The sequence below is a fragment of the Alnus glutinosa genome, chromosome 9 (assembly GCF_958979055.1).
Source record: "Alnus glutinosa chromosome 9, dhAlnGlut1.1, whole genome shotgun sequence".
Lineage (NCBI taxonomy): Eukaryota > Viridiplantae > Streptophyta > Magnoliopsida > Fagales > Betulaceae > Alnus > Alnus glutinosa.
In genome coordinates this window covers 14,908,108-14,934,910 of record NC_084894.1, presented here as the reverse complement: position 1 = coordinate 14,934,910, position 26,803 = coordinate 14,908,108, and the positions used below count along the sequence as shown (strand labels likewise).

At 38.0% G+C, this 26,803-nt stretch overlaps 1 long non-coding RNA gene and 1 other non-coding gene across 2 annotated transcripts; both read right to left on the bottom strand.

The window, feature by feature from the left end:
* Positions 1-15,432: 15,432 nt before the first annotated feature.
* On the bottom strand, positions 15,433-15,539 carry LOC133878708 (small nucleolar RNA R71). Its single transcript, XR_009901960.1, has one exon. It is a non-coding gene; the product is annotated as a small nucleolar RNA R71 (small nucleolar RNA).
* Positions 15,540-17,713: 2,174 nt separating this feature from the next.
* Positions 17,714-19,854, bottom strand: LOC133878683 (uncharacterized). The gene is made up of 4 exons (XR_009901952.1): positions 19,665-19,854; positions 19,523-19,587; positions 18,855-18,911; positions 17,714-17,983 (listed from the first exon to the last, which is right to left on the bottom strand). It is a non-coding gene; the product is annotated as an uncharacterized LOC133878683 (long non-coding RNA).
* Between the last annotated feature and the right edge of the window lie 6,949 nt (positions 19,855-26,803).

Genomic DNA, 26,803 nt, shown 5'->3' with positions numbered 1-26,803 from the left:
CAGGACGTAATGGCAAATCATTCGGATGCTCTTCAGAGTTCGAGAAGATCCCAATGTTCCAGTGAATCCGTTCGGACAACGTGGCTATACCGTCCGAACGCCATTAAGTGTTTGACAAGCATTAGGATTTCTGCCTCAAGACACAATTATGGAAGACGGCTATAATCGTCTGGACGATGTGTGATCCCGTCTGGATGATGTCCTCCATAAGGCAAGTTGTGCATACAAAGTTCAACCGTTCGGACGTCAGTTGAAAAATAAATGAACTTCTAAATTTAACAAGTGTGTGTGAACAGTGTGCAACAAAATATTAAATGCGGAATTTAAAGGAGACAAATATTTTGTTGACGAAGTAGAAACTCAATTAAAAGAAAAACCACTCCGGGGCAGCCAAACCCAGGATATCCACTATTCAGAAGACAAAGCTAGATACAAAGCAATAACACTCACATACCCCTGATGCAGTGGTCGTACCTTGCTCTCTAACGTGTAACCCAACACGAACACTTCCCAACCAGGTCTCCTACCTGAAGGGGTCTTCAATGGAATCCTTTACCTTAGGGCCAACCCCTAAGATAGACTTCACAGCTGATCAAATCACACACTTGGCAAGGCTTTAGAGGAAATATCACGTCTCTATGCTGTAGAGAATTCACCACCGAATTCTATGTTGAAAGCATGCCTAGAGCCTCTTATTTATAGGCTTAGGAAACCCAAGATCGACTCAAAAACGGATTCTGAGACATGCGCGTCCGGACGGGAGACAGGGCCATCTAGACGGGTCAAGTTTTTCTTGTCCGGAAAGTAATTCTGAAATTTTCTACAGGGCTGTCCGGACGGGTCAAGTTTTTCTTATCCGGAAAGTAATTCTGGAATTTTCTGCAGGGCCGTCCGGATGGGCAAATCTTTCCATCCGGACGGCGCTTCTAGAGTTTGTCCAGACACTCAAATTACAGCATTTTTTTCTAAGCTTTCCAACGACGTCGATTTCGTCCCAATCCAATATTTGAATAAAAAGTTATGACCAAAATACCAGAAGGTGTCCGGACGGCTTGACCGAGCGTCCGGACGGTCAACTGCAACCGCCTCTCCAAGATAGCGCTAAAAGCTTCCATAACAAGGCCACGCCCGGACGGTGTTGCCCTAGCGTTTGGACGGTTGCACTTCGGCAGCACGAAATTACCATAATAAGGCTTGGAGGGTCCAAACCTTGAAGTCTAACATCCGGACGGTTGAACTGGTGCACGCAATTTCCATATATGAAGCTTGATCGTCCGGACCATGAAGGCTAACGTCCAGACGGTTGAACTTGGTATGCACGTTCTTGCCTTATAGAGGACATCGTCCGGACGGGATCACACATCGTCCGGACGGTAGCAGCCATCTTCCCATAACTGTGTCTTGAGGCAGAAACCCTAATGCTTGTCAAACACTGAATGGCGTCCGGACGGTATAGCCACGTCGTCCGGACGGATGCACTGGAACACTAGATCTTCTCGAACTTTGAAGAGCGTCTAGACATTTTGCCATTACGTCCGGACGGATGAAACCTCGAACTGTTTGAAGCTTCTAGACATTGATAGGCGTCCAGACGGATGTTGCTGACTGATGAGCGTCCGGATGGAATACCACATCGTCCGGATGGTTGACAGGGAACTGAAATAAATCCTTGAAAACTTCACAGAATCTTCTCGAAGAACATAGCTGAAGAGTAGACTCTGGATAAAGCAGCATCCCTGTGAAAGTAGCAACATTGCATAGAAGTGATTTTGTCCAACAAAATGCAGCCAACACAAAAACTAACATCAGTCTTCATGGTCCGGACAATCAAGCATCATATATGGAAATTGCGTGCACCAGTTCAACTGTCCGGACATCAGCCTTCAGGGTCCGGACGCTCAAAGTCTTATTTTGGTAATTACGTGCAGCCAAAGTGCAACACCATCCGGACGCTAGGGCAACACCGTCCAAACATGGCCTTGTTATGGAAGCTTTCCGCGCTATTTTGGAAAGGCAGTTGCAGTTTACCGTCTGGACGCTCGGTAAAGCAGTCCGGACACCCTCCGGTATTTTGGTCATAACTTTTTATTCAAATATCGGATTGGGACAAAATAGGCGTCATTGGAAAGCTAACAAAAAATGATATAAAGTAATGGTTCATAGGGCCATTAGAATTGTCCGAACGGTTCCCGTACGGATGGAAACATCAAGCATCCGGACAGCCCTGCAGAATTTTCCAGAATTGCTTTTCAGACACGAAAACAGTAGCCCGTCCGGATGGCCAAGGCTACCGTCCGGATGCGTGTGCTAGAGACTCCATTTTTTACTTGAATTAGGGCTTCTAAAGCCTATAAATAAGGTGTTCTAGGCATACATTCAACACAAATTCGGTGGTGAATTCCTTACAGCTTAGAGAGGGTGTTTAGGGAGATATTGAAGATCTGCTAGCTCTCTAGCTTTTTCCAGTGTGTGATTTGATCAATTGTGAAGTCTATCTTAAGGGTTGGCCCTAAGGTAAAGGATTCCATTGAAGACTACTTCAGGTAGGAGACCTGGTTGGGAGGCGTTCGTATTGGGTTACACGTCAGAGTTCAAGGTACGACCACTGCATCAGGGGTATGTGAGTCCTACTACTTTGTAACTAGCTTTGTCTTCTGAATAGTGGATATCCTGGATTGGTTTTTATCTTAATTGAGTCTTAACTTCGTCAACAAAATATTTGTTTCTTTTAATTTCACATTTAATATTTTGTTGCACACTGTTCACACACACTTGTTAAAATTAGAAGTCCATTTAATTTTTCAAAGATGTTGTCTGGTGATGCACTGGCTTGATCTAAGTCAATCTCTCTTTATGTTGTAGTGAGTTGTACATGTTTACTAAACGTTATATTGTAGTGACTTATACATTGTGATATTAAATTGGGATGTATTGATATTGTGTAATGATATAGAAACTCTGGTTAGTTTATTGAATAATCTTATTTGGGCAATTCAAAGGCAAAAGATTATTACAGATTTTCCGCTGTGTTAATCATTTGAAGGATGTAGAACTAGCGTCTCATGGATAATTGATGTGGTGCGGAGTGTAACAATAATAAAAACCACATGCAATAGAACGAATTCTTGTAAGATATGGTCTATGTGAGGGTTTCGAACCTCAAGGATTGTTGGTTTTGTATTGTTAAATTTATCGAGATTAATTGTAATATAATCTAAAGAAAAAGTTGATTGATTTGTAGAAATTATTACTAAAGTAAAACGTAATTGAAAGTGTACAATAATCAAGAGAAATATAGGGATTGATCTCATCTCTAACCTCATCATAATGGTAAATTGCATTTAACATGGGAATTTCACATACATGAATATTATGACTCATGTGTGTGTATCAAGTATCCAACGATGTTATCAAGAAAATTCTTTTATTAAGAAATAAGTATAGTTCATCTTTCGGCAAGGTATGAATGCCTACCTAAACTAGGGTGTAGAACAATTCATTCTTCCTAAACATGGGCTTTCAAATATCCTAATTAGCTTACACATAATCAAGGGATAAGCATAACTCATCTTTCGGCAAGCATAAATCGATTTACCTAAATTAAAATAATTAGGGTGTAATGGCCTATCAAAATGTAATGTCCATTATCTTAATCAAGTGTTAAAAATATGAATTAGACTAATTAAGTGAATAATTATGTAAAATGAGGGAGAAAAATACTTAGAAAACATTTAGGGGTAATTATGTTTTTCCCCCATGAACTACCGGTCATTGTCAAGATGCCACGACGAACTGACACCTCGACGAGAAGAGAGCATCCATCCAATTACCATTTTTGTACCTTTAACCTCCTTCCGTCAGTCAAATTAGTGAAAAGACTCAAATATCCTAACTCAACTTTCAAATTTACATATAATACCTTGAAATTAAACAATTAAAAAAAAAAAAAAAAAAAAAGGAAAAGACCAGCAGTCACCCCTTTAGGGGAGGGGGTGGCCTACAAGCCACTCCAAATCTGGGGTGGCCGCGAGCCACCCCATTCCAAGCCGAGGTGCCCGTGAGCCACCCCAATCCAAGCTGGGGTTGCTGCGAACCACCCCTAGAGATGGCTTGTGGCCACCTCCAAACCTGGGTGGCCACGAGTCACCCCAAATCCAAGTAGAGGGTGGCTACCACCAACAACCACCCCTTCTATTTTTCCTTTTTTTTTTTTTATTAAATTACTGTTTAAGGGTATTTCTATCTATAAACAAAATTTAACGTCTAAACATCAAATATTCCTTCCAATTTAACGAGATTCTCTAATGGAAGGGGGTAAAGGTAAAAGAATGGTAGTTGCATGCTCTCTTTTGGTCAATGTGTCAGTTCGTGGTGGCATGTTGAAATTGAGAATTGAATTTCTGAGTTCTGCATCCAGACAAACCAATTCATTGTCCAGACAGATTAGTCAGAAGATTCACTTCTTGGCACGTGTCTAGACGAGACAAAATGTGGTTTTGGACGGGCTTAGTAGAAAGTTCCTTCTTCAACGCGTGTTCAGACAGCCCACAAATGTGTCTGGACAAGCCTCGGTAGAAATTGGCTGACCGAGTTTTTCAGCTCATTTTTTCCCCTTTTCTCCCATTTTTCCAAAAATTCTCCCTTCTCTCTCCTAGTGTTTGATCTTAAACCTTAGATTCTAGTACTTTGAACCTTCCAAACTCAAATTCAACATCGGAAACGTAATCCTTGCTATAAGATCTACGTTTTCATCAATCGTTTTAAGGTAAATCTGAAAATCCTAGTTTCCTTAGATTTGTGTTGATTTTTGAGAGTTTGAACTTGATCTCTCAATTTTCTCTAGGTACTATGTGTTTGGAAGTGTTCTAAGTCATCTCCAAGCGTTGGGTTTCACTTTTGGTGAGAAATTAAGATAAGAGCCAAAACCCTAGATTTTTCTAAGTGTTGTAAATTAGCAATTTGTGTGTCTAACCCTAAGATAATCTTACGGGTTATTGTTTTTAGTTAATGGGTTGTCAAATGAAGCTATAAAAATTTATGGGTTTTCTATGGGTTTTAGTTCTTGAGCAATTCAAGAGCTAAATGGGAAATTAAAGTTAAAAAAATATTATGTGTTAGTATTAATATGTCATCACAATGTATTGTACATAGATACATTGCGTGGCTTACAAGGAGGATTTCTTTAAGCCAATTACCAAGCTGCCAAAGTGAGTATTCACTCATTGAGAAAAGATACTACATGTTATGGAGTTTTACAATGAATAAAATGTTAAATTTATGATATATCGAGCCAATGATATTTTGAGATGATATATTCTTGTGATTGATTTTACCTTCAATTATGTTAAGTTAAGATTTAATGACGATTTATGAGCTTTGTTATATGTTTATGAAATTGTAGAAGGAGTTATGTCTTTAGAAGATTTCAAATGAGTTAAGGTTTCATGTTACAATGAGAATGATGTGAAAAGTATGAAATGTTGGGAATTGCATAAGTGTGTGAACGCATGAACACATATAATGTAAGTCACGAAAGCACAAGAATGTATATGGAATAAAACATTGAACTAAAGACCATTGGGCTTCGTACCCTTGAGCACCATGCAATAAGACCATTGGGCTGCATACCCCTTGGCACTATGAAATGAAAGGCCTTTAGGTTGCGTACCCCTAGACACCATTAAACGAAAGACCCTTGGGTTGAGTACCCCTAGGAACCATGAAATGAAAGACCGTTAAGCTGTATACCCCTCAACACCAGAATGAGATGAAAATAGATGATGAGTATGCATAGCATGATGATGATATGTGACATATTTTATAATGATTTCATGACAAGATGTATCAGTATGCCTATGAATTTGAATGGAACAGAACATATGTATAAAGTTATAGCTAGATTGCATAGATGTTTTATATGGAATTTCATGCTAGATGTACCAATATGCCTATTAGTTTGAATGGAACAGAACATATGTATATAGTTACGACTAGAGTGCATATGATGTTTTATAAGGCACTGTGCTTGATTGTACTTAGATATGGGTATTTCCTGAAGGTTTGGAATTGCTCATATCTTTGCATAGCTGGGTTATGATGCCAATCATTTTCTACTTAAGACATACCCTTATACTTGTATTTCCCAAAGGTTTGGAGGACTTGTATATGAGTATAGCTTAGCCACTTGATATATGTATAATGTGTGTATAAAGTAACAAAGTTTCTCTTGATACAAGTGTTTGTTTTACCACATTAGCTACAAAACATTTTAGAAAGAGAGATTCTCACAAATAGTAGCTATTATAGTAAACATAAGGTAGAAAAGAAAATAGTTGGCTTATTGTAAAAACTTAGTGAGTTTAATACTGCTGAGTTTGTGGACTCATACTTCTACCTATACACATGTGGCTATCACTACGTCCGTGTACATGCTATTTGTGGCAGGAGGTACCGCTGATGTCGATGAGGACCCATTGGCGTTGTATTTGGGGCACTACGACTGAAGCTTGTCGCGACAGTTGTATGTGTAGGACTTGGTGATAGTCCGTATTTTTGTATAGAAATTTGTATATGGCTTGTGTCACATGTTACACTTATTTTCTATAGCCATTCTTTGATGTACCAAATATTTTGATTAAGCCTTAAACAGATAGACAGATATATGGCTCTATTGTTGTATTTACACTTTTTGGTTAATGGATTTAGTTCCACAGCTACAAGTTCATCTATGATATATTATGCATATGTTATGAGATGTATTAGGTTAATGTTGGCTTAATAACTAATGAAAAATAGAATGACTTCTAATTTGCTCTGTGTGTGTGCACAATGTGTAACAAAATATTGTAAATGCAGAATTTAAAGAACACAAATATTTTGTTAAAGAAGTGGAAACTCAATGAAGAGAAAAACCACTCCGAGGCAGTCAAATGCAGGAAATCCACTATCAAAAGACAAAGCTAGTACATAGATAGTAACACTCACATATCCGATGCAGTGATCGTATCTAGCACTCTGACATGTAACCCAATGTGAACGTCTCCCAACCAAGTCTCCTACTTGAAGAGGTCTTCTATGGATTCCTTTATCCTATGGCTCCTCCCTAAGATAGAATTCAATAACGAGCATAGCAACAGCACACAACAGCAACGGCTAGAGAGCTAGTGAATCTTCACAATTTCTTCCTAAAATATACCCTATAAGCTTTGAAGAATTCAATACCGAATTCTGTAAATTGTACATGCCTAGAGGCCTCTACTTATAGGCTCAGTAGACTTAAAACATGTCTAAAACGGATTTCTTTAGGCGGCGTTTGGACGGTAGCTGAGAGCGTCCAGACGGACTATTGTGCAACCGGTTTTCCATAACGCGCTTCACGCAATACCATATCAGGGCTGCGTCCGGATAGTTGCACTTTTGCTGCACGTAATTTCCATAATAAGGACTAGCATTCGGACGGTATTGCTCTGACGTCCGGATGGTTGCAATGCTTCTCCACGTTTTGTCTTATCAAGGATAGCGTCCGGATGGTGTAGACCTGACGTCCAGACAAATGCAGATGTCTTTCCATATCTATGTTTGAGAAGGAAATCCAATTTCTTGTCGAACACTAATCAGCGTCCGAACGCATTGCTAAGACATCCGGACAGATGCAACCTTGAACAATTCGAAATTTCTGGACACTTATGGGCATCCGAATGTCTGGACGGAAGCTTGGGATACAACATCTCTGACTTGGAATCTACATAGAATCTTTTTTGAACTTCTTGAAGCACATTTCTGAAATGAAGACTCTGAAATGAACGCCATCCTAGATAAAATGGCAACATTACATAAAAGTGATTTTGTCAAACAGAATGCAGCCAATCACAAACTAACAAACTCCCCCTTTGGCCATTCTAGGACAAAAATCAATTTGACCAGTTTTAAAGAATACATTCCCGATCCAAAAAATACTCCCCCTTTTTGTCTCAAAATGACAAAGGGTAAAAAAGAGTATAGAAAAACCAGAGAAAAATTACTCCCCCTTAAAGTCTCAACAGGACAAGGGTAAACAGAGTAAATAAAATCCAAATTTAAAAATATTACAAATATCCAAACACAGGAAATAACAAATATGTATCAAAATAAAACAACAAAACACAAAGAAAAAACAATCAATCCTCATTGGGATGATGGTGCCTGAGACACTCCTGGATATCCAGCTGGCACTGTTCAACACGAGTACTGATAGCATGGACCTCTCAATGCATAGAACTGATATTCCCCTTAATAGACTTTAATGCAGCCAGAAGCTGAGCATATCCTGCATCATACTGTGGAGGCTGTGAAGAAGAAGCTGTTGTAGGTATCTCAACCTGAACAGGTGGAGGCTGAGGAGCTTCATCTTAACCTTCATGCCGCAGCTGGGCATTAGACTTCATGAGAGTTTGATTGCCAAGGGAGTCCTGTATCCTCATCCCAGGCTTGTAGAAACGTCTATCCCACACTGAATAATGAGCTTCGTGATCAAGCATGCAAAAGGAAGCCGAGTAGTGTGTTCATCTCTCATCTCCAGCATAAGGTCAAGGATGTGCTTACACAAGCAAAATGGCATCCTCATACATAGAGCATATAATAATTAGGCCCTCTTCAGAACAAGCTCACTCCTACAAGCTGTAGGCCATAGATTGTGCAAAACAATCTTTGCAAGCAGTAGGTACGGGGAAGAAAAGGCACCTATCTTGATAAACGCATGAGCTCGCTCATGGCCTTGTGGGTGGACATGAAAGTAATCCCTGAGCTGCTCCAAGGTAGGGGGTTCCATAACCTTTGTGAAGGGATTGGCAGAAATAGGCAGAACTGGAACATCAATGATGGTGCTGATGACCTGAGGATCAATCTGAATCATGTGGCCCTGAACTTCTATCTAAAGTATGATCCCATGGTCCTCATCCTGAATCACCTCCATATACCCATAAAACTCCCTCACAGCTTAGGATATACTGTGCATGCACAGCTGTAAAGATATCCCCAATGGTTGTCGCAGATGATCTCAGCAATGTAATCCAAGGGAGCTACCATCACATCCGCTCTAAGGATATTCCTCTCTAGAATAGCCTGCATGTTCTCCATTTTTGCCAAGGAGGCAGGTTGAGCTTCTTCTATCCTCTGTCAGACCCTGCGCTGAGAACCGTCTATAGACATAGTGATGCAAAAATAACCCAAAAGATTGCCAGAAAAGGTAATACCAATGAAATGTCATTAGTCCCAAAAAGAATTCGGCATTATAACAGCAGTAATTTAGACTTCCCAAAAATACAAATAATGCAATAATTAGCCCAAACAGTACTGCATAATTGACAGAACAAATATCCCAATCTTAGCAGCTCAAAACAATCATCCTCATGCAATTTTTTATCTCAATAATATCCCAAGGCATATTAAAAAAAAAAATTAAACTGAACTGAAAAGACAAAAAAAGGGCATAGCAAAATACCTAGAAGGAGATAATGTGCAGAAAAGGACAAAAGAAGATGAGAACTTGTGAGAAAACACGAGACAAAGCACACCAAAATCGCACCAAAAGAGTAAGAAAAATCAAAAGAAAAAAGGATATGTGCGGCGCAAAATAGAAGGAGATGCGGTTTTAAAACTTGTAGGGTAACCGTCCAAACGCATCACTTAACCCGTCCAGACGCGAGCTGCCATGTTAGCCTTCGTTAGAACCATGGGCATCTGGCCATGTCACTTGACCATCCGTCTGTCTGAGCCGCACTCGTCCAGACTCAAGAGAAGTCCTTCTAAACGCTTCACATTGAAAAATAGAAACTGAAGGAAAATTTGCAGAAAAAGTATTTTCCCTAAAGTTAGCTTCAAAACACGCATGTATAATCAACTGATAACAAAGTCAAATAGTATTTCAAAAATATGCAAAGACATAATTGAGAGTTAAGAGTTCAAATAGCACAAATTTCACTACAGATAGAAATTTTAAATAGATTACTCAACTCATGCAATGCGTGTGTGTGTGAAGACTTTCTCAATAAAGTATGAAGTTTACTGATATGACTTAAAGCAACTGAATTTTCTAAACAAGAGAGAAAATCAATGATAGATCAGTCAAAAGTCAAACCTTATTTTACTAGGGCCGAGCCACCCTCATCTTAAACACTCTCCCTAAGATGTAGCACTTTTCTTTTACTTAGTCCTTTAGTGATCGTCTATTTCTGCAATGATTTGGTCACTGACTGTTTCTATAGGGACAAGTTCAAGAACAGATTTATAGCACAATAAGCAGTGGATCTTTTTACTTATCCATATTTATTGATTTTTGAATGCTTTTTATCACTTGGTGCTGCAACCTAGAAAGAATGTCTAAATTTTTAGGTCCTAGGTTCAACTAGCGAGTTGGTCAATTTGACCATCTTAGCAAAAAAAGCTCTCATCAGAATTTCCAGAAGCAAAAAGTCAAAGAGAAAAAAAAAATGTACCTTGGAGGAGTCTTGGATAGTGTACAAAATCATCGCATGAAAAAAGTAATTATCAAGCATTAAGATGCACAGGAAAACTTAGCAGATATCAGCCATAAACTCTCAATCATATATAAGCATAGTCAATCAATGCACAATGAACTGAGATATCAGGTAAAAATACATTCAATATCTAAAAAGCTATCAAAAGAAAAAAAAAATAGAATTCTGCAACTTTTGCCCCAATTTTTTTTTTTTAATGAAAAAACAATAAAAACATGCGTCAAAGTTAAAGAACAAACATAAACCTAGCATGTGTGGCAAGATCAAACCAGTCCTCAAGGAGAAATGATCAAAATTACCAATACAAAAAAGCAACCACCTAACGTGCTTTTTTTGTCATCCCCAAATAGTACCAACAGAATTTTCTCAAGAACAATAAGAGAAATAGAGGGAAAAATAATAATGGTTCCTAGATTGCAAAGCAAGCAGAAATATGTCAAAGAAAACAATGCAATGCAATCAAACCTGATGCTCTAGGATTAGGAACCAAATCCTAGGCATGTGTACCCTCACCATCTAGGTGTGACCATTCCCCTTCAAGAGGTGAATGGCTTCATCCTTTTTGACCCATGTCTGCCTTCCTGGTGGTGTTTGTTGACATGCCTTCATCTAATGATCCATCCAACGTATCATACTCTACATCCATATAGGCAGCTCCCTACAGAATTGATCATCCTTAAGCTTCTGTGGCGTATTCATGTAGTGCCTTGATTTATTTTTCTTGGGTTTGCCGTTCTGATTGGCAGGAACAAATCGCTACTAATGCCACTAATGCTAAGGAGCCTGATGCCGTAGGGCCTAATGCCGGGGAGCCTAATGCCACGAAGCTTGATGCTGGGCCAGAGGTCTAGTGCCGAATGTAGCTTGTCTTGGCATGTAGCGCCCCAAATTTTAAGTAACTAAATAAAATGTCTTAAATTGAAATTTAAGACTAAATAAAATAGACAAGTCTAGAATTAACATTTGATTCACAAGACTCGACATTCGAACGGCTTAATATTGTAGGAAACAATATTCACATCTAGTAGTCAATAAAATACGTGGCTTTAAACACAATATTTTAATTCCTGATAAATAATAAAAAATACATGGATATTTATGAAAATAAATATTCCTTAGTCTTATTATTTATAAACCATGATTTTATAAATAAAGAATAATATTATTAGACCCTAATAATATTATAAGATTAATAAATAGACAGACTAAATTAATCAGTGGATTAGTTGTCATAATAATATTTATGGATAATATTATTGTGTAATATTTACTGTGTATAATATTATCGTGTAATATACTATATATTTGATATAAATATATATGGTGTTATATATTATTGAGATAATAATATTGACGATGAAACGAACTAGACTCGAAATGGACTTAGATTATAATCTTAATGAATTATACATAATAGTAAAGACCCAATGTAAAATATCCACAGATAAAGTATCTCAAGATATTTTTATAAGAGATATTTTTATGAGGGATATTTTCATGAAAGATATTTTTATAAAACTTAATGATTAAGAAAAATATAATATCTTATGCTTTTATAAAATAAACACATTGCCTCTTATAACCGGACGCACCTCTCTTCCTTTTATTATTCCTTCTTCTTGCTTCTTGCTTCTTCATTTCTTCTCCTTTCTTCTTCTTTCTTCTTCTTCTCGCCAAACCGGAGAGAGTTGAGAGCAGAAAGTGAGATCGAGAGAGAGATGAGATCAGGAGAGTGAGAAATGAAATCGGGAGAGAGATGCCGAGAGATTGAGGGAGATCGGGAGATGGAGTCCGATTCTCGGGTCGATCAACGCCGGCGAGGCCGCAACCCGAAGAGACTCGGAGACCCGAGCAACCGCCAGACCCGGGAGTGAAACCCGTGACCCGCTGAACCCGAGAGGAGACCCGGTCCTCCATGTGCGTTTTCCGGCAACTTTTCCGGCGAAATCAGTGGCCAATTCCGGTGGATGTGTTATGAAAATCCTTGGGGTAATTTCTTGTAACCTATGATGATTTATTTTGGGTAATGATTTATGGTTTGATATTTTTAGGGGTTCAATGTTGTTGGTTGATTTGGGGAAATTATTGTGGTTGATGTTTTCTATTTGGGGGTTTTGACCGGATGGGTGTATGCATTGTTTTTCCTCTATTTTGGACGGTTGAGCCGTGTGTGTAGGGTTCCGGCCAGTGAGTGCTTGTGTGGTGTTCTGCTATGTGTATTGTATGTGGGTTTGGATTGTGTTCCGATTGTTGTGTTGATGAGTATACTGATTTGGGTGTTTTTCCCTGCTGGACCGTGTGTGTGTGGAAGTAGTTCTTCCTTGTTTTGCTAGCCAACCGAAACTGTGATATTCTGGATTTGAGGTTAGGTTTTCCAAATGGTTTTTAGAGGTTGGCCGAATACTGTCCTGATTGTGCATATGTACTGTGTAGATCAAATTTGTGATGTTTAGCAAGAATTTCCCCTGTTTTGTGGTTGGACCGATTCACCTATTGTTGGCTAGATTTTGAAAGCTAAGAATTATTAATGATTTTAGGTGAAGTTTGTGGCTATGATTTGGGTATATTTTAAGTGAAGAGACTATGTGATTCATTGGAATAGTCAAATGGGTATATGGTTGTTCTTGGATTTGTTACTGTGATGTTGGGTTTATTTAGAGTATTTAGTTGTTTGGTGATTTTGGACCGATTATGCGTATTGTGATGTTTTGAATTGGGTATTGACCATAGTTTTAGGTTTGATTATGAGCTTGGTTATTATGGGCTGATTTAGGATGGTTTTTAATGTTGGTTCAATTATCAAATGTTTGCTATGTGGTGATTACCCGAATGATGTTAATAAATTAGTATTAATGTTTTTAAAATGAATTCTTTTAAAATGAAAAGGGTTGAATATTATGTAAATGAGTTTTATAATCTAAGGAAAATATATGAGTATTGTTGTTGAGTTGTTATATAGTTTGATATGAAATTAATTATGGAAATTGAGTATGCTATTTTGGTGTGATTTCTAATATATGTTGGTTGAAATAATTGTTAGAGTTAATATGTTTTAAAACGGATGTTTTGTTGGTTGATTTGATGCTTGGATTAATGTCCCTAAAAATGATTAGGTTTTGTTAGAAGTGTTAAGTGTTAATATTGAGAAATAATATTGAGACTTAACCATATTGTGTTAAGTGCTAATAAATGTAGATGATTTTCCAATTAAAGTGATAATTGCTTCTATGTAAATATATATGTGTGATTAAGATTCAAGTTTAGGCATGAATTTCTAAAAGAAATGTTATTGACCTTCTATGCACATATATGTATGTATTTGATGCAAATGATGAATTGAGACTGCACAAAAGGATTGTAAGTATAAATTACTTACTGAGGATAATACTGAATTTCAATAGTGTTGTGTTTATGTTTTATTTTAATTGGATGTGTGTGACTGATTATTGCATACTGTGAATAATCAACATATTAATATTGGGAGGAACGTCTCCCAAAGGTTCAGGATGGGAATAGTGCCTGAAACCGAAAACCCAATAATTCATATTGATTGCTATTGTCCTTCAAAGTGCTAGTAGAGTGACGTGAAATGTACTCTACTAGTGCGAAAAGATGCTAATAAAATGTAATGTAGGGGGACACGTCGTCGAGTGTCCCAAATAAAGCGAAATTGACGGGTAACGGCTCTAAACGAGAGGAGTGCAATGACCATATTGAACTGTTAAACTTTGCATAGAAAACTGTCATCTAATCATTGTGTCATATCTCTGTTCCTTAAATAACGCATAAATCATGATGTTGTTGAATGACAGTTAGCGGTGGCTGGTAAACATTAAGCAGCATGTTATGATTATAGTATTGTGCATATTGCGAATTTTGTTTGAGTATGATTAGAGGTGGATATCAAGGCCCTACCTTTTCTTATTATTTTAATTCAATATTTCATTTCACTTATTCAACATATCTCTTTTAGAAATTTCTCTTCAAATACAATTTATATCAATCCTATTGGGAATGATCTCGTATTTGCCTGCTATACTATTATTTTGATCTTGTGCACTTGCGAGTAAAACGTACAAATATTTATCTATTTATTTATGTGGATATTTGTGCAACAAGTTTTTGGCGCCATTTCCAAGAATTGTGTTAAATTGTGTTTGAAAAGTTTTCCCTATTTATTTTCGTATTTTTGTTACTGTCCATCTAAATAATAATTAAAAAAAAAAAACAAAAAACAAATATTTCTCATTTGTTTATGAATTTTTCTACATAATTGCGATTCTAGTCTTGCGATCAAGCAGACAAGCCATATACGCTCGAGCGTAATAGTTTCAGGGCTCGAGTGCATCTACAGTAGTATTGAAGCTGTTGTCTACTACTACAGTGTTTTCTGCCTATGCAAGGTTGTTAATCTCAGAATTTTGACATTATTCCATATGATCCAAAGATCGAATGCACTATTCGACAATCTCGAAGGTAAAGAGACAACTCTGAGACATAAAATATATTCAAAGCTGAGAAAAAAATGGCAGTCGTACCTATAGAGAATCCGCCTGAGCGGAAGCCAATGAAGAGTTCTTTCATACCACAAAATCTCAATCAGCCATCATGCATTGCTTCCCAGCCAAATGTTCAAAGCAATTTTAATTTGTCTCCTCACTTGTTCAATATGGTTCCACATTATAGAGGCACACCTATAGAGGATCCTTATCTTCACATTCAGGATTTCTTTGATCTTTGCAAAACACCAAACATCCTTGGCTTAAATGCATAAGGAATCAGGTTAATTCTCTTCCCTTTTTCTTTAAAAGATAATGCTAAGTTATGGTTAAGTGCTTTGGCTGTAGGGTCTATTCACAATTGAGAGGAGTTAGCCACAAAGTTCTTAAAAAAGTTCTTCCTAGCCCAAAGGACTAGGCAATTGAGGAGAGAGATTCAAACCTTCCAACAAAAAGATGGAGACCTATTCTTTGAGGCATGGGAGCACTTCATTGAGATACTTCTCAAATGCCCACATCATAACCTATCTCAAGACGATCAAGTACATGCTTTTGATGAAGGTTTAAATGATTCTAACAAAAGTCTTATAGATTCAGCTTGTGGAGGCGTGCTAATGGAGAAGAGTAGCGATGAGGCCATAGAACTCTTTGAGGCTTTAAGCGAGAACTCCCAACAATTCTCATCTCAAGGGAAGCAATGACTTAAAGGAAAGGGCATATATGAAATGAATACAAATGACGGAGTTCAAACTCAGATGGCCACCATAGAGAGGAAGCTGGATATGATAGTGAAAGCTATGAGTATTCATCACATGTCTCCCATTCAACAAATTGCTCAAGTTAAGGTATGTGCCATATGTTCTCATTCTGACCATACCATTGAGACTTGCTCCATGTCTTCATTTACAAATTAGGGGCAAACAAACTATGTGGGCAAGAATAATTATCCTCTAAAGAACAATCCATACTCCAACACTTACAATGCAGAGTGGCGACCACCCCAATTTTTCATAGATTAACAATCAGAATGTGCAGAATCCACAAGGGCAGCAAAGAAATTTCCAACAAGGAAATAACTATCAAGCTCCACTACAAGCGGTCCAACTGAAGTCGGAGCCAAAGAAGAATGACCTCGAAGGTGTTAAACTCCTATTTTTTACTGCGCAACAACAAACCAATGCTTAGACAAGTCAAGCTATTCAAAGATTGAAAACACAAGTGGGGCAATTTGGCCAAAGAGATGGGCGAATTTCCATCTCAAACTATACGTAATCCAAAAGGTCACGAGCAACTCAAGGCTGTGACAACCCTCAGAAGTAGGAAGTCCATTGATAACAAGGTGGGAACTGAGGAGACAATATCAACATCCCAACTGAAGCCACAACTTCCAAGGTAAGTGAAAAGGAGAAGGTGAATGCACCACCCTTCCCTTAGAGGTTAGTAAAGCCAAAGAAAGAAAATTAAACTTCTAGATATTTTTGAGACTTTGAGAAAAGTTGAAATAAATATTCCTTTATTAGATGCAATTCAACAAATTCCTTCTTATGATAAATTTTTAAAGGATTGTTGCACTCATAAAAGGAAGTTTCAGGATCATGAAAAAGTTGCTTTAATAGAAGAGGTAACTGCAGTGTTATTGAGAAAATTGCCACCAATGCTGAAAGATCCAGTTAGTTTCACTATTCCTTGCAAGATTGGCGACAAACTTTTTGATCGGGCACTGGTGAATTTAGGAGCAAGTATCAATCTACTACCATACACTGTATATGAGACATTGGGTTTGGGGGAGTTCCAACCAACTTCGATCACCTTACAATTGGTAGACAGAAGCATTAAAAGACCCAGAGGTATCTTGGAAGATGTCCTGGTAAAGGTAGATCAATTTATTTTACTTGCTGATTTTACTGTGCTAGATATGGAAGAATCTCCTATGCCTTTGCCTTTACCTATTATTTTAGGAAGACCCTTTATAAGAACTGTAGACACAAAAATTTGTGTGAAAAAAGGTATTGTGAGTATGAAGGTGAATGGGGAGAAAATAGAGTTCAAAGTTTTTGATGCATTAAAATTAGCCCAGGATAATCTTGATTGCTTTCATATCTGTGAAATTCAAGCTGTTGTGGAGGAAGTTTTTCAGGTCAATCATATTGATCCATTGGAAGCCACTCTCACTCACAGTTTCCAGATGCACAATATTGAGCCAGATTTTGAGAATGCTATTGATAACATCATTGAAGCCATACAATTCCTTAAAGCATCTCCACCCCATTCAAGTAAGTATACACCTCCTTTTAAAATGCTTGAGCCAACTAATACTACACTTGTTCCATCTATTGTCCAAGCACCAGTTTTAACGTTGAAGCAGCTTCCGGCCCATTTGAAATATGGCTACCTAGGAGACAATTAGACACTACCAGTGATAACTGCTTTAAAATTAAGTTTGGGGGAAGAGGAGAAGCTTTTAAGGGTTCTCAAAGATCATAAAATTACACTAGGGTGGACTATTGCTAACATTGTGACGACCCTTTTTTTTTTTTGAAAACATACAAACGGATCTTCACAATGGCACGACTACATGTCACTCAACCAACATATGGCACATGCCCCATAACTTGCACCTAATAACCAGAGTTATATCTAACAACGGAATATAATAATCAATGTGCAGCAGAACACATACCATAAGCAGAAATACATCTAATACAGAACAGTTAACTACAACAAGAGCCATTTATAAGTCTATCTATTTATGGCTTATAAAACGCATTACACTAATTGCATACTAAAATATAGGCTCAACATATACATATGCCACATAGGACACGAGCCATAAATTAAATCCCAAAAAGCTGACTACCCGTGAGTCTGTGACTTATGACTGTCGCAATGTGCTCCAATCATAGCATCCCATGCGCTAGGTGGACAAGTCAATGTCTATATCCACAGAACCTGCAACCAAAGCATCAATATCTGCACGGTTGCAGGGGTTGCCGCATTCGCACAGATGGAATTATGAGCCCACCGTCTTAGCATAAATAAATACACAAAGACCTCAGAGTTAAACTATTCATTGAGTTTCGCTAAGAACAGACTTCCTTTTGTCAATATCTAAGTATATTGAAACTCGATGCTTTTAAATCATGCAACCCATCGATAGAAATATACAAATGCTCTTGTCCATTAAAACTCATATGCATACTAATATGTCTAGCATAAAACTACTATACATCATGTCATGAAAACATCACACTCATAAAGACAATGCCATACATGCTCATGCTAGTTTTCGTTCATTTACTCCCTGTTGCCAAGTACCGTGGGACATGAACCCCCACTTAATTAATCCATTTACTCCCTGTTGCCAGGTACAGTGGGACATGAACCCCCACTTAATTAGTTCATTTACTCCCTGTTGCCAAGTACCGTGGGATGTGAACCCCCACTTAATTATTGTCTGTCCATGCTGTTCTTGTTTCATATTCCATGCTCATGCTCAATTAGTATATTATTACTTTCATTCTCATGCCTCAGACACATGCTTTCAATATAAAACAATAAACAATTCAACACATCAATTCATCAATCAATATTTGCGTAATTTAAATATTAAACCACACAACATGCAGTCAAACATTTAAATCACAATTCATATCACACTTCATATTCATAAATCAATTCACAATAATATTATTGGCATAGGTTTCAACATATTCAAAACTACTTAAATTATCCAAAACATATATTTTTAATATAACGTCGGTTCGGTAAGAAAAACACATATTATTTGCATTTCAATAAACTACATAAAAATAATATTTTGCTCAGTGAGTAGAATACTCACTTTGACTGCGCGGATATTAAGCACTTGGTCTCCTAGACATCACCTTGTAATGCGTCACTGTGAAAATACACATTGCACATTATTTGACATTTCTAACATTAGACTGACATTTAGCTCTTAAATTACTCAAGAGCTAACCCTTCGAAAACCTATAGAATTTCTAGAGTTCCCAAATATTTACCCATAATCCTAGACACTAACTAAACTCAATTAATACTAACCCAAGGTATTCACTAAGGGTTAGATATTAAAATCATTATTCGATTATTTACTCATAATATTAATTACTAACTCACAATTATTTCTACTAACCCACAAATCATTTTCATTAACATTTTCTCAATATCATTAACCCTAAAATTATTTTCATTAATCTAGTTACATAAAATACTACCATATTTAAAATAACATTAACCTTAAAATTACGTTCACTAATCTTTTTACAATAATTACTAACTTATTAACATGATTTAACGATCTAACTTTAAACACTTAAAAACTCCAAATTAATTTAACCCATCAAATTAGGGTTTCCAAACTTAAACTATAATTTATAAAACAATACCCCAAACACAATATTATTAACCCAATAGCATTTACTAAGGGTTAATCACATAAAAACACCATTAAAATCAAATACCCAAAAGTTAAGGTTTGAGGAAACTCACCAAAAATTCACCAAACCAAACTCATGGTTTGGGTAGTCTCAAGTAAATTCTAAGTAACCCATTACCTAAATAAAACACTAGATTAAACTCACATTTCAAGATTTTAACCCAAAATCTCAAGAACACGAGTTTAGTGTTTTACCTCAAAACAATCGGTAAGAACGTAGATCCTCACACGTAGATCACGTTTCCGAAGTCGAATTTGAGTTTGGACGGTTAAATCTTCGTGAATCAAGAGTGTTCTATGAAAAACCCTCCCCCCTTTTCTTTTTCTTTTTTTATCTCTCGGGTCTGACCCCATTTTTTTCTTTTTTTTTTTCTAAAGAGAGGCATTTTGCCTCAGTTTGTAAAATAAGGCGCAGGGGCGCCTTATTTGTTCTTTTGGTGAAGGGCCACATGGCCCTTCATTACTAAAATGGCTGCATGGGCATTTGTTAAATGGCCATCAAGCCTCATTTTTGTTATTTATTTATTTATTTTCATTTTCCTTTTGACTTTTCATTTCTTTTTTTTTAGTTAATTTCTATTTTTATTCCTTTCATTTCTACCTTTTCTATTTTCAAATCTCTTTTCTAATTTCTTTTCTATTATTATTCTTTAACATTTTTCTTATCTTTTTCTATTTCTATTTTATTTTTCTAGACTTTAAAATATTCTCTTACATTTTAAATTCACGTAATTAACTTTAATCGATTACTTACTCAAGTTTTTATACTTTAATTATTAAATAATGTCTTGGACATTACAGACATCAAAGACATAAGCCCATCCAAAGCCATGCACAAAATTCTCCTTGAGGATGACGCAAAGCCAACCAGGGATGCATAAAGGAGACTTAACCCACACATGAAGCAAGTGGTGTAACGCCCCAAATTTGAGCCTACAAATTCATAAGCAGAAACCTCCGGTTTCCACGTGACATTACTACATCAGAGATAAACTCTCACAGCGGAATATATTTTTTTTTCTTCTAAAGCCTCAGGAATTGATAGCATAACACATTTAGAGCTGACTGAAATACCTCGGTACATTTATTAAAAGTTACTTATGTTTATCTTTACATGTCATATGCACACTAGGTGCATCAAAATTAGTGCCACAAACAGCACATAAGCTTATAACATAAAACATGCTAAACATGACACCGTTATACATATTTACATGCCATAAAACAAAACATAAGCACAACTAGTAATTTCTAAACTAGCACATAATCGCTCGTTGAATGGTTTCAAAAACCATCAAAACTGGCATATGGGTCCATGCCTTCATTCTCCAGATCTGCATCAGTAACTATGCAAATATGGCGTTATCATATTTGCATAGACAAACAAGTGAGCCATCTATTTTCATATCTACGTTACCATCAATCTAATAACAGTTCATATAGAATGCAAATGTAAGGGTTGTATGAATATGCATCGTAGTAACTATTTAGTTTGTGTTTTAGGATCATCTTACTTCAGACCTCTCGTTCTAGGTTATCTGAACCCGTTCACGTCCTTTGCCTCACACTTAAAGTCTTACCTGTTTGCACTGGAATCCTACCGGTCCCAGCATTAGTTATATATTAGGACTTCGGACACCCCTGGGTCACTATGAACCCCCTAAATCCACTGACTAGCCTTCCTTCCCCTTGCTACTACATCAGCTTGTTGATGACTATCTCATCAGCCGTTATATTAATTGGACACAACATGCAATGCATGAACAACCACATGCAATAAACACACACCACACAGTCCTAATGAAACATAGAATCATTCCTCAGTAAGTACATCCATACTTACACTCTTCCCCGTGTAGTCCTTAGACTTCTTTTCTGTATAAAAATCCATCCATACAATAATATACAAATCAATTATCTATCAAACAAATCATTGTTTATAGACCCTCATCTCTTTATATTTATTATTATCCATCACTTCATTATATTTGAGACGATCACTTACGATAATCGTAAAACCTTGGTTCATAATTTGATGATGAGGCTATATGACCAATACCACCAAATATGAACTTGAAGGATTAAAATATATCATAAGGACAATAAGAGTAAATACGATCAACTCATGAAGGTCATAAGATCAGTCATGAGGCCAGTGAAATTTAAATACGAAATATAAACACGATCAACTCATGAAAGTCATAAGATCAGTCATGAGGACAATGAAATATAAGTACGAAATATAAATACGATCAACTCATGAAAGTCATAAGATCAGTCATGAGGACAATGAAATTTAAATACGAAATATAAATACAATCAACTCATGAAAGTCATAAGATCAGTCATGAGGACAATGAAATTTAAATACGAAATATAAATACGATCAACTCATGAAAGTCATAAGATCAGTCATGAGGACAATGAAATGTAAAATCAGTTTATATTACCCTTTACTTTAATTCTTTTATCTCTTAAGCTTATTGGGTCTTTTAAACAATTCATAAAAAAGCAATGAAATCAAATAGTAAGGAAGAAGTGTCAAGATTTACTTACCAATTTGATTTGGAGAGAAAAATAACTTCAAGAACACCGAAGTGGTTATGTGGTAGAAGGAGAGAAAAAGGGAGAGAAAACCAAAGCACAAAGCTTTCAAGGAAGTTGTCTAGGATTTGTGTGGAAAACAAGGAACCTTGCATGCTTATTTATAGGAGGAAGGTAGGGGTATTTAGGTCCAAAATGTAATAAAAGAATTAGCTTATTGGATAATGTCTTGTAAATTTGGAATTTAGAATTTTCGTCCAACTAGAGGGCAGCCTACTCCGAGAATTATTTCAATGGTCAAACCTACTCCGATTGACGTGAAATTTTGAGGGTAGATAGAGGACTTCATGACAAACATTTTCTCTTTTTGGTTCATCTCATTTTGAGTTCGTTTTGACGTAGTTTCGGTCAAGTCAAAGTTTCAGTCTATAAAGCCAAAATATCTTTTATCCACTTTTTGCGTTCACACTTGCTTTATTGATTTTTCCTCCTTTTCATGATTACTTTTGAGATATCCTATCCTTTCATCATTACTCTTGTTTTTTATACATAAATGTTTCTAGAAGCATGGAGATATTATTCTTGACAGTTTTTCGTTTAATATCGACAGTTGGGTTATTTAGGCTCGGGTCAAAAAGTCAACTGGTGGACTTTTTGCTAACTTTTGCCATTTGGTAGATCTTTCTTTTGTAAGCACAACAGTTTTTGAATTATCTAAATCTGAGTTCGTTTGACCTATTTTTGATTCAATCAAAGTTTAAAGCTTAAATGTAACTTTTAAATTTTTAAGGGTTTTTAGGTTTTGATCTTTTAATTTTTCGAAACAACTTTAGGTTTGCTTATAAAAACATGTGGATATATTGTCTCCTCAACAATATCAATGATTTCTTAAGTACTTGAAATTACTGGGCGTTACAAGTGGTCAGAGATGAAGCTCTCAAATTGCTAGATGTTGGCATTATCTATCACATCTCAGACAGCAAATGGGTAAGTCCGGTTCAAGTAGTGCCGAAAAAGAGTGGAATTACAGTGGTGAAAAACTAAAGAGGACGAGCTGGTACCTACAAGAACGACCACCGGGTGGAGTGTATGTATTGATTATCGAAGGCTCAACAAGGAGACCCAAAAAGACCATTTTCCCTTATCCTTCATTGATCAGATGCTAGAGAGGTTAGCAAGTCACAGCTACTATTGTTTCTTAGATGGGTACAATGGGTACAATCAGATTGCCATAGCTCCGGAGGATCAAGAAAAGACCACATTCAATGTCCTTTTGGCACATTTGCGTACCAGAGGATGCCATTTTGATTATGCAATGCACCCACTACATTTCAAAGATGCAGGATGAGCAATTTTTCAGACATGGTGGAGAAATTCATTGAGGTATTTATGGATGATTTTAGTGTTTTTGGCTCTAACTTTGATGAATGTCTCCATCATTTGCAGATTGTCCTAAAAAGGTGTCAAGACTGCAATTTAGTGCTTAATTGGGAAAAGTGACATTTCATGGTATAACAAGGCATCGTGCTAGGTCATGCTATTTCCAGCTGAAAATTGCAATTTGACTTCAAATATAAAGTGTGTGCATAAGTGTCAATAAAAATTAAGGCACAGCGGAAAGTAAATGACACAAAGATTTTTGTTGACGAAGTGGAAACTCAGTTAAGAGAAAAACCACTCCGGGGCAGCCAAACGCAGGAATTCCACTATTCAGAAGACAAAGCTAGATACAAGATAGTAACACTCACATGTACCGATGCAATGGTCGTACCTTGATCTCTGACGTGTAACCTAACACGAATGCTTCCCAACCAGGTTCACCTACCTGAAGGGGTCTTCAATGGAACTCCTTACCTTAGAGCCGACCTCTAAGATAGACTTCGATTTATAGCGCAGCACACTTGAAAAATGGCTCTAGAGGAAATAACACGTCTCTAAACTCTAATGGAATTCACACCGAATTCTTGCAACTCTAAGTGCCCAAGGACCCCTATTTATAGTCTGGGGGTCAGAATGGGCATCAGGCAAAATAAGCCTATGAGCTGTCCGGACGGTGGACCATGACCGTCCGGACGGACAACTGTGCGACAAGGTTTTTCGAAAATTCCGCGGAGAAATCTTTCCTGTATAAGAACATCGTCCGGACGGGATGGCTCGATCGTCCGGACGGACGCACGTCCGCTACAAGTAATTTCCATAACAGGCTTCGCGCGTCCGGACTAAGGGGCAAGAGCATCCGGACGGCTAAACTTCAACACGCAATTTCCATATCTGATGCGTGTGCGTCCGGACCGTAAGGGGGAGACGTCCGGACGGTTGAAGTCGAATCGTCAGTTACCATATACGATGCACCAGCGTCCGGACCACAGCTGTCAGATGTCCGGATGGTTCATTTTGAACTGCGATTCTTGCCTTACGGAGATACGCGTCCGGACGGTTAATTGATCTTCCCTTTCTTGGAACTTGGAAAGAATCAATGAACCGTTCGAGAACTAATAGGTGTCCGAACGGAGCAAGCTGGCACAAAAACTTCTCGATACAGTGAAGTGTCCAGACGGAAAAAGCACGTCGTCCGGACGGATGATGCTTGACTGTTTGGCGTCCGGACGAGATGACACATCGTCCGGACGGATGGAGCAGTAGACAGATGGACGTCCGGACGGGATGGCACATCGTCCGGACGGCTGACAGGGAACTTTGAAATTCTTCTGACTTCACTCTGAACAGTGGAATCCCTGTTTGCAGCATCCTTACATATAAGTGATTTTGTCCAAACACAGAATGAGGCCAAAATACTAACAAACTCCCCCTTTGGCCATTCTGGGACAAAAAATCACTTGACCGGTTTGGAAATACATTCCCGGTCCAAAATAAAAATTACTCCCCCTTTTTGTCACAAAGGGACAAAGGGTAACCAGAGTAATAAAAACTAACTGTCATAAAAATTACTCCCCCTAACGGTCTCAGAAGGACCCGGGAAACAGAGTAATATATATCCAAAGCGTTTTTACCAAAAAAATAGAAATTGTCTCAAAATAACCAAAGATAAAAAATCTACAAAAACATAAGAGGGAATCAAACATCCTCAGTCATGGGTAAAATCCCATCTGCACCATCCTCATCATCACTGCTGTTAGGATGATGATACTTCAGGCACTCCTGAAGGTCCAGCTGGTTCTGCTCCACGTGCCTGTCGATGGAGTGCACAGCAAGCTGCATGGAACTCATAGACTGCTGCATGGAGGACATAGACACCTGCAAGCTGTCCCTCCCTGAAGTGCAACAAGAGCCTCCATAATCTGAGCATAATTGACCTCTGGCTCAGATGGCAGTACAGTATGTGAGGATGAAGCCATATCTTGATAGCTGACTGGCATAGCAGCAGGTGGGGGCGCCTCATCATCATCAGAGTCATCTCTCCGCAGCTGCGCATTAGACTTCATCAATGTCTGCTTGCTAATGGGTTGCTGGATTTTCTTCTTCGGTTCGCCATTGACATTGATGCCCGACTGAAGAATAATCTGAGTAAGGAGGCAGCCAAAAGGGAGACCAGCAGTGCTCTCATCACAGGCTTCTAATATAACCCCCAAAATGTGCTTGCATAGGCAGAAAGGCAAGCGGAGGTGGATAGCATAGACAAGCTGGGCCCGTTTCAGGATCAGATCACTGCGCCGGGCAACCGGCCAAATATTCTGCTGAATGATCTTGGCCAACATGCGGTGGGAGGATGACAGGGCACCAATCCTGATGGCAGTAGAGCGCTCCTCACCTTGGGGAACGGCACGGAAGAATTCCCTGAGATCATCCAGGGATGGAGGAAGCACCACCTCATTGTAGGGGCTGGCTGAAATCTCGAGCACTGGGACTCGGATGATGTGACTGATGATCTGAGGATCAACAGTGATAAGATGGCCTACAATGGGGGACTGCAGTACTACTCCATGATCATCATCCTGCACCACCTCCAGGTTGGCGTAGAACAGCTTGACCAATCTGGTGTACACTACACAAGCACAATGTGGAGATATCCCCAGTTGTACGTCTAAATGATGTCAAGTATGTTGTCCAGTGGTGGCACCATGATATCAGCCCGAAGTACGTTCCGCTCAGCAATGACGGAGCGGTCCATAATTTTGGCTTGGATTGCAGCCCTATCTTCCACAAGCCTCTGACAGACCCTGCGGGGTGGACTGCCAGCAGACATGATTCTGCATAAGATCCAACAAGAATTTACAAAGAAAAATATTCCAAAAAATATTCTTGTTAGGATAACACAATTTTGGCAGAATAACAGTAGTAAAAGGACTTCAAAAATAATATCAACTAAGTCCAAGAAATTTCAGCATGGCAGATATATGCATCTCATATTCCAAAAATAAATAACATTCTAACAGCTTTAAAGAAAACTGAAGAGAGAAAGACTAGAAAAATACCTGAAATATGAGAGATATATGCAAAAAGCCAAAAACTTAAAGCCAACCTTACTCACAAACAGCCAAAAATTCTGATTTTGTGGGGTATGAAGAGAAATCGGCGATTTGGGCATTTTATAGCCGCTGTGGGGTCCCCGTCCAGACGGTGGATTGATGACGTCCGGACGTTCGCTGCCTCGGAAAGGAGCAGAAAGGTCGCGCGCGTCCGGACGATATAAAGAGATCGTTCGAACAATGATGACAGCGCACGTCCGGACTTCGTCAGGTCCTGTCCGAACATGTGGGCTCCATCTCCGTCCGGACTCCAAGGGAGAACCGTCCAGACTACCAATCCATCCGGACGTCAATGTAGACCGT